This window comes from Pristis pectinata, chromosome 17 (genome assembly GCF_009764475.1).
Source record: "Pristis pectinata isolate sPriPec2 chromosome 17, sPriPec2.1.pri, whole genome shotgun sequence".
Classification (NCBI taxonomy): Eukaryota; Metazoa; Chordata; class Chondrichthyes; order Rhinopristiformes; family Pristidae; genus Pristis; species Pristis pectinata.
In genome coordinates, this window is record NC_067421.1 from 19,886,503 (window position 1) to 19,901,924 (window position 15,422).

Consider the following 15,422-nt stretch of genomic DNA (forward strand, 5'->3'; position numbering starts at 1 on the left):
AAAGCAATATAGTTTGATTTGAAAATTGCTGTGGAATTTCTGTTTTGAGAAAAGGGAAGTAACTAGATTTCATTGATGCCTGTAATTGTTTAATCACCTGCGGTTCAGATCATTTTTCTACCTCTTGCAAAATGTTCAATACAAAATGTTTTTGAGTAGAAAACAAACTCAGAAAGCTCAGCAGCATTCCAATTGAAAGTGGTTCATTTATCCTAAAATGACCATGTTTTAGATTTAATCAGTTTAACTTCAAGTGTGGGTTTCTCTGTTGGAATAAAATTCTAGTTTAACTTACATCATTTTAGTTTTGTACTGGAACTAACTCAGCAAAATTTTACAGTCAAATCCACCTCATAAAAGAAAAACGCATTTGTAATTTGTAACACATTGGATGAAGAACATTCATGTCAGGCACATAAAAGCAGTTATATGTTTAATAACTTGCACATGTGATTCCCAAAAGAGAGAGTGAAAATATAAACTCATAGTAAATTATAGGTAAATTATACAGAGGTGATCTTATGGAATCAAAGGTTAAAGGCTTGAAAGAATGTATTCCTTTTTAATTTTGTTTAGTTACCCTTAAAGAGAGACAAATTTATTTAGTACTTTGTGCATCCATATTGGGACATTCTAAAGCACTTTACGGACCCTGAAGTACTTTTGCAGTGTAGGAAAGCTGCTTTACTCGATGTGTTTCATAAAAGGAACATTCTGTGCATTGTGAGTAAATATGTTGTCCACAACTATTCAGTGATAATGCTATAACACAAGAGTATTTATTACTTGTTTGTCTTCAATCCTTGCGTATTTCCTGCTTCATATTGCTTCATTTCTCTTTATTCTAAGTGAAAATAAAAATATAAGAAACAGAAGCAGGAGTATAAGAAAGATGTTGTTGTGCTGGAGAGAGTGCAGATGAGAATCACCAGGATGTTGCCTGGATTGAAGGGCATAAGTTATGGAGAGAGATTGGTTAGGCTGAGCTTGTTCTCTCCAGAGTGAAGGAGACTAAACGGTGACCTGATAGTGATCTATAAAGTTATAAGAGGCATATATAGGGTAGATAGAATCTTTTTTTCCCATGGAAGGGGTATCAAAAACAAGAGGATACAAGTTTAAGTTGAGAGGAAGGAGTTTTAAAAGGGATTTGAGGAGAAAGTTTTTCACAGGAGTGGTTGATATCTGGCTGCCAGAGGAGGTGGTGGAGTCAGATACAATTATGTTTAACAGATATTTAGTTAAACAGTTACATAGGCAAGACATATAAGGATATGGACTTAATGCAGGCAAATAAAATTAGTGTCAAAGTGCAAAAAGGTCATCATGGACATGGTGGGCCAAAGGGTCCATTTCTGTGCTGTAGAAATCTATGAGTCTATTACTCAACGAGTTGGCCATTCAGCCATTTGTGTCCCACCATCCTTTCAAATAAGATCATGGCAGACTCTTAATCTCAGCACCACTTTCCTATGTTTATTGTGTATTTGGCCACACCGTCTAAATATGAGAGTGACATAATGAACTAAAATAGCACATGGACCATTACAGCACAGTACAGGCCCTTTAGCCCACAATGTTGTGCTGACATTTTAAGCTACTCTAAGATCAATCTAACCATTCCCTCCCACATAGCCCTCCATTTTTCTGTCATCCATGTGCCTATCTAAGAGTATCTTAAATGTCCCTGATGTATCTGCCTCCATCAGCACCCCTGACAGCGCATTCCATGCATCCACCACTCTCCGTGTAAAAAAAATTATCTGTGATATCCCCCCTGTATTTTCCTCCAATCACCTTAAAATTATGCCCCCTCGTGTTAGCCATTTCCGCCCTGGGAAAAAGTCCCTGGCTGTCCACTCAATCTATGCCTTTTATCATCTTGTACACCTCTATCAGGTCACCTCTCATCCTCCTTCATCCAAAGAGAAAAGCCCTAGCTCACTCAACCCATCCTCATAAGACATGATCTCCAATCCAGGCAGCATCCTGGTAAATCTCCTCTGCACCCTTTCTAAAGCTTGCACATCCTTCCCATAGTGAGGCGACCAGAACTAAACACAATATTCTAAGTGTGGTCTAACCAGGGTTTTTTAGAGCTGCAACATTACCTCATGGTTCTTGAACCCAGTCCCCCAACTAATGAAGGCCAACACGCCATACACCTTCTTAACAACTCAATCAACTTGCGCAGCAACTTTGAGGGATCTATGGACTTGGACCCCAAGATCCCTCTGTTCCTCCACACTGCTAAGAATCCTGCCATTAACTATGTATTCTGCCTTCAAATTTGACCTTCCAAAGTGAATCACTTCACACTTTTCCGGGTTGAACTCCATCTGCCACTTCTTAGCCCAGCTCTGCATCCTATCAATGTCCTGTTGTAACCTACAGCAACCTTCTACACTATCCACAACACCACCAGCCTTCATGTCATCTGCAAATTTACTAACCCACCCTTCCACTTCCTCATCCAAGTCATTTATAAAAATCACAAAGAGCAGGGGTCCCAGAACAGATCCTTGCGGAACACCACTAGTCACTGACCTCCAGGCAGGATACGCTCCATCTACAACCACCCTCTGCCTTCTATGGGCAAGCCAATTTTGAATCCACATAGATGTGTTTCCCTGGATCCCATGCCTCCTGACTTTCTGAATGAGCCTTCCATGAGGAACCTTATCAAACGCCTTACTAAAATCCATGTACACCACACCCACTGCTCTACCTTCACCAATGTGCTTTGTCACATCCTCAAAGAATTCAATCAGGCTCGTGAGGCACGACCTACCCCTCATAAAGCCATGCTGACTGTCCCTAATCAGCCTATGCTTCTCCAAATGCCCATGAATCCTGTCTCTAAGAATCTTCTCCGGTAATTTGCCCACCACTGAAGTAAGACTCACTGGTCTGTAATTCCCAGGGTTATCCCTACTCCCTTTCTTGAACAAAGGAATAACATTTGCCACCCTCCAATCATCTGGCACTATTCCTGTGGCCAGGGAGAATGCAAAGATCATCGCCAAGGGCTCAGAAATCTCTTCACTCGCTTCCCGTAGTATCCTGGGATAAAACCCGTCCAGCCCTGGGGACTTATCTATCCTAATGTTTTTCAAAAGTTCCAGCACATCCTCCTCCTTAACATCGACATGTTCAAGCTTATCAGTCCATTTGACGCTGTTCTCACGAGTGTCAAGGTCTCTCTCACAGATGAATACTGAAGCAAAGTATTCATTAAGGACATCCTCTACCTCTTCCAACTCCAGGCACATTTCTTCCTCTATCCGTAATCGGTTCCACCTTCACTCTAGTCATCCTCCTGTTCTTCACATACTAGTAGAACACCTTGGGGTTTTCCTTAATCCTACTTGCCAAGGCCTTCTGATGCCCCCTTCCAGCTCTTCTAAGTCCATTCTTAAGCTCCTTCTTGGTTACCTTGTAAATCTCTAGAGCCCTGTCTGATCCTTGCTTCCTAAACCTTAAGTAAGCTCCTTTCTTCCTCTTCACTAGATATTCCACATCTCTTGTCAAACATGGTTCCTTCACCCTACCATCCATTTCCTGCCTCAGTGGGACAAACCTATCCAGAACCCCATTCAGGTGATCTCTAAACAACCTCGACATTTCCATTGTGTATTTTCCTGAGTACATCTGCTCCCAATTTACGCTCTCAAGTTCCTGCCTAATAGCATCATAATTCCCCCTCCCCCAATTAAATACTTTCCCATACCGTCTGCTCCTATCCCTCTCAAAGGCAAAGGTCAGGGAGTTGTGTTCACTGTCTCTGAAATGCTCACCCACTGAAAGAGTTGACACCTGACCAGGTTCATTGCCTTGTACCAGATCCAGAAAGGCCTCTCCTCTAGTCAGCCTGTCTCCATGTTGTGTCAGGTATCCTTCCTGGACATGCCTAACAAATTCTGCCCCATCCAAACGTTTTGCACTAAGGAGGTGCCAATCAATATTAGGGAAGTTGAAATCACCCATGACAACAACACTGTTGTTTTTGTACCTTTCCAAAATCTGCTTCCCGATCTGTTCCCCAGTGTCTCTGTTGCTATTGGGGGGTCTGTAGAATACTCCCAGTAGGGTGATTGCTCCCTTCCTGTTTCTGACCTCCACCCACACTGACTCAATAGACAATCCCTCCAGGACATCTTCCCTTTCTGCAGCTGTGATAATATCCCTGATTAGCAATGCCACTGCCCCACCTCTTTTACCTACCTCCCTGTCCCTTTTGAAACATCTAAACCCAGGAATATCCAGCAGCCATTCCTGCCCTTGTGACAGCCAAGTCTCTGTAATGGCCACAACATAGTAGTTCCATGTACTGATCCATGGTCTAAGTTTCTGATACTTCTTGCATTAAAGTAGACACACTTCGACCCATCCAACTGACTGCAATTTTGCCCTATCAACTGCCTATCCTTCCTCACAGTCTCTCTACACGCTGCATCAACCTGTTGGCGAGAGCTTCATTTGTAAGTGACTGTTGCCACACTGACTTCTTTTCTCCATGTTTCTCAGCTAATCTTCACATCTTATTCCTCCAGCTGGAATTGGAGTTGAATGCCTCCTGGCACAGGAAGGGGTGGAAAAGGGAAGGTGGGGTCAGTAATGTTACACAGAGCCAGGAGCAAGGATTGGGTCTCGGTTTACTCCATCCCTGATATCACAAGTGATGCCAAGGAGATAGGTCAGTGAGTGATGGTGCCACCTGCCTTCTCTGCCACCATCAAACTTGATGCCAGCATTGAGTGGAGTGAAGAAGCAGTGGGACCATCGAAGTGTCTCTGGGCAAAGTGAAATCAAGTGTCCTGTAAGGAGGCCAATTTCTAACTTAATTATTTTCAAAGAAACTGGTTACACCCACTTCGCTTACAATGCACTGGCAAAAATCTCATTTCAGTCCCCTGGAGAAGGCACTCACGAAACACAGATGTTCGCCAGGATTATGCCAAAAATACTGCCAGGACAAACCTTCCTGTCCCACCAAAGCCACAGGAATTGAGCGGGATTATGAAGTCTCACTCTTAGTGATCTGTGTTAGGACCTTGTGCATCAAGTGTTAAACTGGCCGATTTTTGTGTGTTAATCTCCATTGGATTTCAGAGGGTATCGCAGCTGAGTTTATTCCTTTTGCCAACAACAGGTTTTGCAGCAGGGTTTGACTGGAGAATGATTGAGAGCTTGAAAATGTCAGCTCAGGAGATACAAATAACATCCCAGAAATAAAAATTTGAGAGGGAGGGAGGAGCTCAGGAAAATTATAATCACCAGGAAGTGATAGTGAGCAAATTGTTGGAATGGTGGACTGATGTTTCTGGGTTCTGATGGCCTTCATGCTATGGTCTTAAAAGAAGAGGCAAGTGAGGTAGTTGTTGGATTGGGATTCTGGAAAGCTTCCATTAGGTTGGAAAACAGCAAATGTAGCTCCTTTATTCAAAAAGGGAGGGAAATGGAAAGCAGGAAACTACATGCCTGTTAGCCATCAGGAAACTATTGGAAACCATTATTAAAGATGCTATTAAAAGACACTTAAAAATGTAATCAGGCACAGTCAACATGGTTTTGTGAAAGGACAGTCAAGTTTAACTAATCCAGTGGAGTTTTTTGAAAAAGTAACATGTGCTCTGAGATGCAAAGGGATCTGGGTGTCCAAGTGCATGATTCACAAAAGGTTGGTGCACAGATACAGCAAATGATTTAGAAAACTGACAGAATGTTATTGGTTATTCCTGGGGGAACTGAATACAGAAGATAGTAGGTTATTCTTTAGTCATATAGGGCATTGACGAGACCACATTCACAAGACTGTATTATATGTCTCCTCATTTAAGAAAGGATATTAATATGTTGGAAACAGTTCAGAGAGGCTTACTGGGCTAATACCTAGAATGGATTGTCTTATGAAGAAAGGTTGGACGTGCTAGCTTGTAAGCACTGGAATTTAGAAAAGTGAGAGGGGACTTGATTGAAGCTTAAGATCCTGAAGGGTCTTGACAGGGCAGATGTGGAAAGGATGTTTCCTCTTGTGGGAAAACGTAATGACTGTTTATAAATAAGGGGGTTATTTTTATTTCGCTCAGATGGTTGTGAGTCTTTGGAACTATCTTCCTCAAAGGAAGCAGAGTCTTTAAGACAGAGGTGGCTGGACACTTGATTAGCAAGGAGACAGAATGTTACTACAGATAGATGGGAATGTGGAGTTGAGGTTACAGTCAATCAGACATGATTTTATTAAATGGGAGCATGCACTGGTTGGAGACAGCAAGGAATAAATGTAAGAAGTGAAGGCTGGAGGGCTGAGAGGCCTATTTCTGCTCCTAATTCGTATGTTTTTATTGTCTAAGTTGAGGCCTGGGAGGTTGCCTGGCCTGTAGCTAATTTTCATTTCCCTAACTTTTCCATCCTTAATGCTACAGAGTTCTGGAGCTTTTTGGGAGCTGGAGGAGAGGTGCGTGGCAGTATTTCCCTATGACACAGAAGGATACCATTTTGCATCTTTGCTTGCTCACAGAGTAATTCCATTCCCCCACTTATTTTTCTTGTAACCTGTTCTCCCCACCTTCCCTTCAATTCCCCCCAGTTTCCATGAGTCTGATCAATCATCTACACACTCGGTTCAATTTGCAGCAGCCAACTAACCTACCAACTCACACGTCTTTGGCATGTGGGAGGAAACTGGAGCACCCAGAAGAAATATACAGTCACATAAATAACATGCAAACTCCACACAGCCAGATAGGACCAGAGGTGGTGGAGTTGTGAAGCAACAGTGCTACCAGCTGCATGACTCTGCAGCCTCATATTTATAGCAACATGCCAACTCCCAGGGGAGCAATCCCATTATTCCCATCCTTCCTGCAGGACCCCACAGTGCTGGGTGACATTGCAGTGTGCTACCATAAAAAACGTGCATAGAAGACATGAAGTATAATAAAGTGAGGGTTTCAGTAGTGGTGACTAGCAAGAGCAGAATATCTGAGCCGGAGTAGAGCACGATGATTCTGGAAAGAGGAGGAAAGTGTGAAAGGGGAATGTTCTGAGTAAGGGTGGGGGTAGAGTAACTCAAGAGGTTGGAATCTCTCGTGAGATTAATGATCCTGCTTGGCATTACTGCCATGTCTTGGAAGGATTTGGCAATGAGCTCCACGGTAACTGCTTTCCCCCATGGATAAGGTCATCTCTGGATGTCTATTCGCCTCTCCCCTGGCGAAGGAAGATACCTCCCTCCATCACCACCAATCCTTCCACCATTTGGAAAGATGTTCCTTGACAGCTCTTGTGGTTGCTTCACTCCTTACATTTCTTCCTTGCTGTCTCCAACCAGGGCATGCTTCCATTCTAAGAAGAGCTGGTGATATTAGATAGCACCTGTGATTTCTCCATCAGAGGAGCAGCCAATGTCAGGGCTGATTGTGGCGACGACATGATAATGAGCTGACAACACCGTTTTCACCTCTGGTTCAAGTGCACAAGAACAATTTCAACATTGAAAGACATCTCATGGTGCTTCACAGAGTCATTAGGAGCATAAGGGGAAATAGGAAACACTTAAGGAAATGTTGTCTATGGTCTGTAAAGAAAATTGGATACTGATCTGGGAACACAGAATGGTTACTGATTCCTACTTGATCTTTCCTAGGAAAGGTAATTTTCTAGATGTAGGTCAGCTGTGCTGCACCTTTAATGACATTATTCCATCCACATTTCACTCTAATTGCTGTGGATTCCCTGAGTCTTAAAAAAATAGTTAAATGCTCACCCTTTGATGGACATGGGGCTGCACTGAATGGCTGCGTAAACTCTAGTTCCTGGTTTGCACGTGTGTTGGATTGACTATCTCTAATCCTCACGTGTTCATGATGAAGGAAATGTGCCAAAGTTAGATGGTGATGAATTCTGAGGCTTAGCTCTTTCACTGACCCATGTGAGCTATTGAGATGGTAATAAGGTCCTAATGGCAATATTTGAAGAAGAGCAATGAGTTCTACTGACATAGTTAACAATCCATTTTCATGTGCCATTTAAAACACACTGATTGGCTGTACATTTTATCTGCTTCTTGTGGAATTTTGACGGCTGCTACATATTCTTACATAACAACTATCACTGCACTTATTCTGAAAGCCTTGGTGAGTTTTAAGAGTCAAGGCAAATACTTTCACAGGTGTAAAAGCAAATACTTTCTTTATCTTAAGTAGTCAATTCAGAGTTACAACAATTTGTTTTTATAAGGCACAGAAGGAGACCAGTGAACCGAAATGCTAACGCTGTGCACAGACTTCCTCTTATTCCGCTTCTAATGCTATTAGAGCTTCCTTCTATCCTTTCTCCCTCACGTACATTTTTTGCTTGCTGTTCATTGAACCTGCTGTTCTAGATGGTATGTAATCAAACAACACATGTCAGCAAGGAGAGGGTTGATCAATGAGTGAAATTTGATGTGGGACCAGATTTTGGGCAGCAGGTCACTGAAATTCGTTGAGTGTGAAGAATAGGAGCTGGCTAGAAGAGCATTGGAATTATTTTTTAAAGATTTCAGGCTGGGGAAAACCTTTGGTCTGTGGAGACCATCTTTCCATAGTATTCACTCAGTGCATTTCCAGTAAACCCAAGCCCCATTCATTGGCAATGGTCTCTCTCATTTCCTTTTGAGGCCCATTAAGGTCACCTGTTCCACCGTACACGCCAGTAATCTGTTCCATATACTCTAGGAAAGAGCTTTTCTTGTATTTTCCAATTGATTTTGTTGTTTTTAATTTATAAATGTGGACCCGTATACATTCTGAATCACTTAGTTTAGCAGAGACAAAGGCATGGACATGGATTTTAATAAAAAATGTAGTGATAAAAGGGCAGTGGATGCAACAGGTTGAAGAAGGCAGTCATTGTGATGGGGAACATACGACTTAGAAGTTCAACTCAGGGTTAAGTAGGATGACAAGCTGGTGAAGCACATGATGCTGTGTGAGGGAATGGCTGCAGAGGCAGATGTTTGGAGACACAAGTCTGCAGATGCTGGAATATGGAGCAACAAACAACCTGCTGGACGTCGATGTTTCAGGTCGAAACCCTGCATCAGGACCATCAGAACCCTACAATCCATTTGGAGTTTGTAGCAGAGGCAGTAAAAGATGTTTTCATTTAAAATGTTGAAGTTGTAGCTCATCTAATACTAGAATGCTACAGCATATGTGTGCGGCTTATTGATTCATGCTGCAGGTAAGGCATTGGGAGCAAAGCTGATGACATTGGTAAACGTGACTGCCAGTTGTTATGTTGTCCCTGTGGTGCAGCAAGGCTTCAGGTCTCCTTACAGAAGATTGGTGGTGGCCTGCTGGCCAGAGACTGGGGCAGCAATTTTCCTTGGTCATTGCTAGGTAGGTGTGTAATGTCCTGCAGATGCAGCTGGTGGATAATAACAGATGTGGGCAATCTTCCTCTGGCGCCTACTGATCTCACTAATCAGTCTTTATTCATCTTGTATCACTTGAAGCATGAATTCTGTGTTTGGGATATATTAATACCAATTCCAGTCATTAATTTTAATTTAACTTTGAGACCACCACAGTATTTGGCAGATTGTGTATTTTGTCACTCACAGGCAAGTTTATAATGTATGAAGTTCTTTATATGTCTCCTTTCTGTATACTTTACCATTTCTACTGTTTGCTTGCAGATGTTTCAATTATAGTTGCTTTCTGGTCACTGTGTAAGATATGTTTAGCTCTTTTGTTTCAAAATTATCATGTTTTTATATGAAAGAGTTATGAACACAGATGCAAAATAATTCAAAAACAAAATCAAACCCAAATGACAGTGCTTGCAAAAACATGTATGAAACTATCTGCCTCCTTGAGAACATATTACATGTGATCCTTCTCTTAGTCTAGGCCTGTGACCTGCATACAGATTGCAATCCCATAAAATCAGGCAGGAAGTGGCACCCTTTTTCCATCAATGTTACTGGTTTAAAGAATTAGTGTAAAGCTCTCTTCCATTCCATGTGATACCAAGTAAGAAGGTAGAGGTTATGCTGTGCAGATTGGGTCGGGTCTTGCAAAAGAGGTTCTTCCATTTTCCTGGCACGATGTTTGCCAGTTCCATCTCATGAAAAATGTGCTTTTCTATTCCTGTAAATCAGTGCTGATGCATCAAAATTTCTATAATGTTGCACCCCTGATGTCAGAGTAGAATGAGTAGTTTTTTAAAAATTTCCTACATCATTTGCCAATATCCTCCTGTACTTGTGGTACCATGCATCGATTGATCTTGTGCTTCTTGGACTGTGCGTCCAACGTTTCCTATGCCCTGCATCATCCCATTACTCATTGTCTTAATCTGTGACCCTAAAAACTTTCACACCATTTTCTCCCTTGTCTTTCTTGTGCCATGTGTTTGTTGCTTTGTTGTGCTTTCCTTACCATATAATTCTTGTTTTCTTTCCCTCACTCACACATATATTACAGCTTTGTGCTTTCTTTGTTATGCCCTCATTGTTTCCTTGTTCTTTCTATGTTTTATGCATAGGCGGATTATTTTCTTGTGATTTCCATGCATTACCTCCTTTTTGTTCTGAGGATTTCCATGTTGTACATACATTGTACATGAGCAATTTCCTTCTTGTGCCGTGATTTCTTTCTGATGCTTCCAATGTCTTGCCCTATTATTCTCTGTCCTCTTCAAATTTTGCACTACATTTATCCATTGCCATCATCCTCCTTTACATAATACTCCTATTGGGTTTATAAGTGAGTTATAGAGCTGTAAGGTATCCTGTAAATTTTCATTTCATCATATATACTATAGATCAAAGGAGGAAACCTGATTTTCATATTATTGACCTATGAACAGTGGCGCCCCATGATTTTGTCTGTGTTCTAATGATTAACAACCATTTTCTGTTTGGAAGCACTTAATTTTGGTCCAGTTAAAGCAACTTTCTTCATAGGATACTTCATGTTTTTCAGGTATCTGTACAATTGCCTTTTGAATGTTTCTGTTTAATCTATTTCCACCATTGTATCTGAGAGTCTATTCCAAATCCGAACCATTTGTTACATAAAAATGATTTTCCTCATACCACCTATGCTTACTTCTCCAATCATTTAAAATCTACGATCTTCCATCCAGAGTTTCTCTTTATTTATTCTACCTGAATCTTTCATTCTTTCCAACACTCACATTAACTCTCCCCTCTGTTCTAGAAACAACCTCAGCTCCTCCAGTCTACCCAGGTATTTCTCAGTCCTGAAGCCATTCCAGCGAATATCATATAGGAGCTCAAGCTTTGCGTCTTGCAAGCTGGTGCATCTATGCAAGTGCAAATATTAATTGTGCACCTATTAAACTTCAATATATGCAGACATCTTTCCCAGGAGGAGTGACCACTCAGGGATTTGTAGAATACAAACTTGGAGAGCTTCCATATTTGTGTGGCTCAGCAGCAGAGCAGGTCTCACCACAATATTTTCACAGATAACTGTTGACATTGGTTATGAGTTCTTCATATTGTAGCCATGGGAGAAATCACTCAACAGGAGCTCTGGAAGAAGTTTGCCTTCATACTGCCATAGAGAATTTGGGCAGCCATCTCATGATGTTAGGCTTCCTCTGACGCCCTCATCCACCAATGGAAAATCAAAACTACCCTGCATGCAATAGTGGACATGAAAATCAACATGGGTGCATCTTCAACTGCTGTCCAAGGCACAAGTTTACCTGTGGCTTTCTAACTTCCATCCAGAGAAACCTGAAGCCATGATTTGATTTCACAACCCAGACATAACCATCTCTAAAATTGTGGATCTAATTGACAGATCGATATTCTGTCCCAGGCCAACATCCCCAGCATCAAGACTGAGATCACATTGCATCAGCTCCAGTGTGTGGCCCACATCCCTCACATGCCCAACTACAGTCTCCTGAAATAGGCATTCTGCTCAGAGCTTCACAACAGTTATAGATTACCGAGTGGACAGATAAAACAGTGTGCTCAAAGCCTCCTGTGCAAATATAACATCCCTGGTCCCTATCCTCTGCTCAGAATGAAGAATGAGCATCCAGAATAGCATTGAGACCTTGTTCCTTTGTTGGGGCATTCAGAACTCCAGCAAAAACAGTGGAAGGGGTTCACCACCTCACAAAGTAACCACCCACCATCCTGCCAAACATTTCCTGCCACACCCCCCACCCCCCAATTCTGTGGTAGTGTCTGTAGGTCCCACATTGGCCTTATCACTCACCTCAGTTTCTGCAGAACTTCAGTGGAAGCAAGTCATTTTCAACCCCTAAGAACAAGGATGAATGAAGTACCCAAAAGGTAATGCATTTAAAGACTAATATAAGGGTGCGGTGTGGCTTGTATGATTTAACTATTGTAAATACTGATCTAGGGTCTAACAGATGAACTGCAGATAGTTGACTTTCAGGCCATGTGTTTCATAACTGATGCAATACATTTGCTAATATAAATTCTCAATTTAAATAACTATGGCTAATTTGCCTATTTTGGTTCAGATTGAATACTTTAAAAGCTACTGGATTGTATTTTCTCTCCCCTTGGGTCAACACAACCAGTCCCATTGTTTTGCAATTTGACACAAATAAGGTAATTTTCTCCAACATTTCAGCCCTTTTTAGCAGAATAGAAACCCTGCTAATAAAGGAGTTTACTGGAATGCCACGCAAGATGCAGAAAATGTGCAGCACATTAATCACAGATCAATCGACTCTGGATGATGGACTATGAATCCCAATTAGCATTATTAGCCATGGTGTCAGGGACATTGAGTCTGCTCTGTTTCACCTGCTTTAATCACAAATGAGAATAACACGAAATATAAATGTTTTTTTCTCTGCGGCTAAATATTTGATAAATGATACCAAGATGTGTACGAGTGCAGGCACAGTCTGGAACACAGCAGTGATCAATATTATGTGGGGCCACAGCTGCACAGAAACGATTCAGTTCATGAGTTGTGACCTTATAAACGTAGATGCCAATCCAGCAAGGAAAAATAATGTGCACCCTAAGCTGGAATTATCCACTTTTGTGATACATTGCTGGCTCACATGGCCTTTAAGATGTGGGTGATTCTTGATACTCCAGGTCTTTGGTCAACTATTCAACAATCATGAGACTACTTGCATTCTTTCTGTCTGTTGTGTGAGCTTTTTCTTGTTTGTTTTCCCCATCCACTTGAGCCCTGTCGATCACGGGTGACTCTTCATCTTCCATGCTTGTTCCTTCATGTTTACAGTAAAGGGGGAGTTTCCTTCTTTTCTGCAGTGAATTGCAGGAAAGCTCACTGCTAATCTGGCATACACATTCCTCTGCCTCTCTGGGACTCCAGCTCGACCACTCAACAGTTGTCGCAATGTCAGCCTCTTTTTTTTTCCCTCTACCTTTGCTACCTCTCATGAGAGACACAGAGATTGCAGGTGCTGGAATCTGGAGCAACAAACAATCTGCTGTAGGAACTCAGCCGACCAAGCAGCATTTGTGGGAGGAAAGGAATTATCAACGTTTTGGGTCAAAGCCCTGCATCAGGGTCAATCCTGATGCAGCATTTCAACCCAAAACATCGACAATTCCTTTCCTCCCACAGATGCTGCTTGGTCGGCTGACTTCCTACAGCAGGTCGTTAGTTGCCACCTCTCATGATGTTGGTTCGTAGCCACCACTTTAATTCCTCTCAGCAGGGCTAGCCACAGGAAGTGCTGCAAGTGGTCTTCAAATGCTCTGCTGGGAGGCTTTTTAATAACCAGTAGGCCTTTTTCTGAATGCCATCCAGTGAGTGTTCATCTGTGGATGTCTGATGAGGATGGAATGGGGCTCGTGTGTACTGATTCACAGTGGTGAATAACATGATTAGGGAAGGTCCAATTGAATGAGATACTGGATTTCAATGGCACTTGAGGGTTTGTATCCCAACATCAGTTGGTACCGTCAGGAGATGAGAAATGAGGGTAAAACTAAAAGAATGCATAGAACCAAATTTAGGAGAAGATGACAATAAACCATTTAAACTCTGCTTAAATCTGATTTTGATCAGATTTCTTTCAGACAATATCAGATGGAATATAGTTTTTTGTAACACATTCTAAGACACACCCATGTAATGATCAGCCTGCACCATCTGGGAAATGCAAAATAAACTGCACTGAGATACAACTCCTTTACTGCAACATAATGAGTTTTAGAATAGCATTATAATTTTATTTTCATAGGTTTGAACTCATGCCTTTATTTAAACAAGAGAACCTGTTGAATTTAAGAGCATTCTACACTGGGTTATTTATTTATTTTGTTTATTTGAAAATGGGCTCTCAGAATTATGCAGCATTCTTACAGATTAACTTCCAGTCATTAAAATCAGGCACCACACTGAAATTCCTTTTTGTGAATACAGATTCTTGGAAGAGTGATTGATTGGTGCCATCAACTACTACTAGCCATTCCTCCTGATGCAATATTATAGTTCGGGTTTGATGATCAGTACTGTGTTAAGGTGTACGGTGAACAACAAAACAAATCAACTACGTTGATATGCGTTTACAGTAAAATATATTTAATTCTACTCATCAGCGGTTATGCATTAACAGGTATAATAAGGCTGGTTTGACTCACCAATCTCAAATTTTTTTGCATTGATTTTTCCCATTGATCTTCCTAAAACTAATCTCAGTATTAAAAAATAGATGGGATATCTGATACAAATTCAGGCCAAGCTGCAGACTGCTAATGGCTTCAGCAGTGCCTTTTACAGTCAAACGGTACTTTTGGAGCAGCTGCCTTTATCTCATTTAAAAAAATTTCAAAACCCTCGTGTCTAATTCTGTGAGTTGGCCTGTGGTAGGCAGCAAATTCATCTGCAGCAAGTTTCATAGAAAATAAACAGTTCTAAAGCAATAATTGAGTACTGTGCAGAGAAGAAAATCTCCTGTGTAATGCAGCTTACCCATTATTTCAATGAGTTTGGTTTTAATACATGCCAACTGTCCCTGTATTAAAGTTGCAATATCTCTTCTCCAGGGCTTGCTGCAGATTAAATCCCAACATCAGAAACAGTTTCGATATCAGATAGGTTATGGAGTTCTTTGAAAAGAGAAAATAAAAATTCAAAGGAGGGTGGAGAAAGTTTAACTCAATGTTTTACTGCTTTTGAAGATAGCTTGGCAATGGAGTAACCTATACATCATTAATTTGTAGCTCTTCACATCTAATATTACCACTGCTTAACAGCTAGCTTCAGTAGTTTATTTCTACATCTGTAGATATTAACATTTTTATTTCCCATTTTCATGAATCTCTGTGACTGATGATGTGGAACCTGCTTTTGATATCGCTCTTGAAGAGTAATTACCAGCAAGAAATCTTTAAGAATTACCTCTTAACAAAATGCAACCATTTT